Below are 5,000 nucleotides of genomic sequence, written 5' to 3' on the forward strand. Positions count from 1 at the left end.
CACAACACCCTGACGAATACTAATCACACACATACACACACACAAATTTTCTTATCATTATCAAGGAATGTATAAACTGTATTTTAATACTTTTGTGATAACCAATACTTAAAACAACAAAGCTTACACAAAGCTTTATGTTTTACTTTTGACAAAGTCCATTGCATTTTCAAACCTTCTTTCAGATATATATATGGGTGTGTGTGTGTGTTTTATATATATATGCATATATTACATATATATATGTAATATATACTTATATATATAATAATATATAAATAATATATATATATACTTTATCTAAAGCAGCAGAAAATTCAACAAAACCTGTTACTCTGAGTTTCACGTTCCCGTTCGTCGGACAGTTTTTACATTTAATTTAATTTGAGAATTAATTTTGTTAGATAATATATTATTTAATAATTAGGTGGTAAAATTATTAAGTAGTATTAAGTTTAAGTAAATTAGGTTTTATATTAATTGATATTTTGGTCAACTATATTATTGAGTGATATATCAAATCTATAGAAACTACACACATATATATATATTAATTATATAGTTTGTTTATTTAAGGAGTGTGTCTATATTCGAACCATTTCTTATTTTGATTCCAATATTAATGGCTTGTACTAGCATTGTGTACATTAATTAATTTTGAAGTATTGTATACTTTAAGTATTGTATTTAGTTTTCAATTAAATCTATATTTAGTATCTTATATATATATATATATATCTATATATCTATATATATATATATATATATATATATATTATATATATATTAAAGAATATATTTATATTTTAAAAGATTATTTACGTATATTTATTTATTACTTATTTTATTATTGTAGTTTATTTTTAACCTGATGAGTGGCTATATTTATATCGAAGTGATTTTACTACTACCATTAATTTTTTTACTATAATCATTTTTTAAATATAGCCACGAAACACGTGTCGTTATTCTAACAAACATATACGTTTCATTTATCATTTTGCACATCACTTAATCATCGATATATTATTATTTTATATTTAATATTTCTATTATATGTAAATTTCTAGGTTAGTACAATGGTCCAATAGTATGGAAGTTGTTGACTGGTTTAAAGCCATCAGGAATAAGAATATAGCGATATTGTTGATTTCTATGCCTCTATCTCTAAGGAATTACTAGATAAAGCCCTCACCTTCGCAAGCGAATTTATAGAAGTTAGTACACAAGATAAGGACATAATCTTCCATGCTAGAAAGACTTTACTCTTCAGTGAGAACGCAGAGTGGGTCAAGACTACCGATACAGAGGGTGCTTTCGATGTGAGCATGAGGTCATATGATGGAGCAGGCATATGCGATCTCATTGGACTATTCCTACTAGATACGTTGGGCAAGACTTTTTCGGACGAATATTTCGCCATTTACAAAGACGATGCCTTAGCTTTAACTACAAATACCAATGGACCAGCACAGGATCGGTTTAGGAAGGACATTGATGAAAACTTTCGGTTTTAGCATAACTACAGATACCAACCTGACGGTTATCAGTTTCCTAGATGTATCCATAGATTTAAATAAGAATATTTATTAACCTTCTAGGAAGCCCAACGATAGACTTAGTTATATTAATGTAGGTTCCTGCGATCCCCCCATAGAATTTTAAAATTTAGTTAAAGATATTAGCAAAATAATTTCTAGACTTTCCTCCGATAGGGACATTTTTAATAGTGTTGCACCAATATATAATAATGCTCTAAAATAACCTATAATAATAAAGAAAAGGAAACACAGGAATAGAAAAACTGTTTCACATCCCCTTACTCCCCTGAAGTGACCTTTAATATAGGTAAATATTTCTTACCACTTATAGATAGGCATTTTCGAACCAGTCATAATTGAAGTTGGTCTCTGCATCCCACATTTTGACAGCGAGAACGACCTTAGAACGTCACTTCAAAGCCAAATATGAGGGTAGATTCCTGACAAAGTGCGAGCATTGGGCCGTGAAGGAATTAATACGGTAGAAACCCAGCGTGGCAATGATACCACAATTAGTTCTCTGACTGACGATTGTGGGAATTCAGTCGAAGGACGGGACGAGATGTGTGAGGTGCTTTGCAAACACTTTGCCGAGTTGTTCGGGGGGTGCGGGAGGCTGGATCATGGTAAGGCCCTTAGGGACTTCCTGTCTGGCGGCCCGTGTCTCTCGGTGCGAGAGGCAGAGTGCTGTGAAGAGTCAATCACAGCCGAGGAGGTGATCGAGGTGCTGGGTGAATGCCCCGGGGAGAAGTCGCCGGGTTTCGATGGTCTATCCTATGAATTTTATAAGAATATGCCAGACTTGTTCGGGCACCTGCTGGCCAGCGTTTACGCCGATTGGCAGCAGTATGGAAGAATTCTCAAGTCTGCAAGCCAAGGGGTGGTGACGCTGATCAGAAAGGACCCGAGTAAAGGGGACGAGATTAGTAACTTCCGGCCCATAACTCTGATAAACACAGAGTTAAAGATTTTGGTCAAGGCGTTAGCAAAAAGGTTGGCGCGGGTCGTGGACAGACTTGTAGGGAGGGCGCAAACTTGTGCCATCCCGGGCAGGTCAATCCACGACAATCTCCATCTTCTACGCTACACCTTAGAGAGGGTAGGGAATCTTTCTGGCACAGGAGGTGCACTGTTACATTTAGACCAGTCTAAAGCGTTTGATAGGGTCGACCATCGGTACTTGGCGGCAGTCCTCGAAAAGGCTGGCCTAGGTCCCACCTTCCGCGGTTGGATTGCTGCTTTGTACAGCGACATCGAGTCTGCTGTCAAAGTAAATGGATTCTTCTCGAAACCATTCAGGATCGGACGCTCAGTGTGTCAGGGGTGTCCCTTGTGTCCGCTTTTGTATGTACTGGCTCTTGAGCCATTGCTGCAGAAGTTGGAAGCACTAGGAGGCGCACCGAATGATCTGTGGTGCGGAGGTGGAGCTACGGAGTATGCGGATGACATCTCCATCATCGTGGCGGTTGAAAGCCAGCTTCCAGTAGTAGAAGAGGCCATCAAAAGTTACGAGGTGGTGACAGGAGCAAAGGTTAACAAGGTCAGGTCGGTCGGTTTGCAACTCGGCACCTGGAGAGGCAAGCCGATGACGTCCAATAACGTCGTAGGGCGTTGGACGGAAGGTCCTGTTAAGCTGCTTGGGGTCTGGTTTGGACCAGACCTCCAGATAGAGAAAAATTGGAGTGAGGTAGCCAGTAAGGTGACTGCTCTAACCCAAACCTGGTCTGGGCGGGCGTTGTCCTTGCTAGGGAAGGCGGAAGTGGTACCAATGTTTATAGCATCTGTTATCACCTACCGTCTGACCGTGGTGCTTGCTCTGATTTGTGGCTGAACAAGTTAGAGAGGAACATTTTCCGCTTTCTGTGGAAAGGAGGAAAGCCTCTTGTGAAGCGCTCTGTCTGCTGCCAGAAGCCACTAAAGGGTGGCTAGGGGTGCTTTGACTGAGGATGCGAAAATTCACGTTAAGGCTGAGGCACCTTTGGCTTTACCTGGATGGAGAACAGTTGTGGTCACTGCATGTCTGGTTCTACCTTCCGAGGTTAACGTCCTTAACGGACATTGGATCAAGCAGAGACCTAAACTGGGAGAATGGCATTTGGAGTGCCGTAAGGCACTTCAGCTACTCTTTCGGGCGGGCAATGCCGGCAGCAGAAGTTCCACCGCGGATTTTCATAGCAGGTTAGTGGGATTCATGTATGAAGACGCATTGGTGGAGACCTTGGGCTACGATGAAAATCAGTTGATCAACCTGTTCGGGAGAACATTCGGGCCGGGGTATCTGGATAATTACTAGAAATCCTTGGCTTGGGAGTGCTTCCGTGCGGCGTTACCGGTTCGTGATAAGCTGTCAAGGCACAGAAGTGCCGTCTCGCCGTCATGTCCGACAGAACAGAGAAACCATCTTGTACGCATTCGTGAGATGTCCAGAATTATCAGGATTGATAGCTTTCACAGAACAACTGTTGTCATCAATGGGAAGAGTACAGTTATCGGCTGAGTCCATCATCCCTTAGTGGGGAAAGGAAGGCCTGTTTTTACTGCGTGGTAGACATTTTAAAAGAAACGGTATGGAAAACACGCGTGAAAGGGATTGTGACGGGTACCTTTGTATCCGGCCTGGGGTTGGTCAACTTTTTTAGTTACCACCTCAGCAGCAAGATCAGGCTGGAGAAGCGGTACCTGTAATGTGAGAAATTTGAGAAGAGATGGAAGCTTGTAGTAAGAAAGCTGGGAGTGATTGGCACCAAGTAAGTGGAACCTTGGAAGAAAAGAAAGGCCCTACCCTGATGTCGGACGCCTTTCCTTCGGTGTCACATTGCATAACGCAATATATTTTATTTTATTTCATTTTTAATTATTCACCACTTTCATATTTTTAATCGATTCATAACAACGCTTTAAGCTACTTAACCATTCTATGTTTGTCTGTCCTTGTTTGTCCCCTCTGTATTACGCCTACATGGCAAATTTATTGAAATTAAGTAACTTGCTTACCAACCAAATGGATATACTCTTTATATTGGGGCAGCAGCTATATGATAATTTCACTGATCGCCTTTTAAATATTTTCCGTACCTGTGATTTTCTGGAAAATGTTTGTCTTGGCGAGACAGGTATCTTTTACCTATGTTAGATTTTACATTAAGTGAAAAGGGATGGGCGAACGAAATAATTTTCCTATGTCTATTGTTAGATATAGATCTAAAAATCTGATTAATATTAGATGGATTATATATTACTTTCTCTTTAAAGCCATTATTGGCTAGGGCCAAGTAGTAAGGACGGATGGATGGATGGATGGATGTACGTACGTACGTACGTACGTATGTATGTATGTATGTATGTATGTATGTATGTATGTATGTATGTATGTATGTATGTATGTATGTATGTGTGTGTGTGTGTGTGTGTGTTTGGAAATGGACTCTTCTAGACTGAACTATCTTTGAAAAAGCTTTC

The sequence above is a fragment of the Octopus sinensis genome, linkage group LG3, assembly GCF_006345805.1.
Source record: "Octopus sinensis linkage group LG3, ASM634580v1, whole genome shotgun sequence".
Classification (NCBI taxonomy): Eukaryota; Metazoa; Mollusca; class Cephalopoda; order Octopoda; family Octopodidae; genus Octopus; species Octopus sinensis.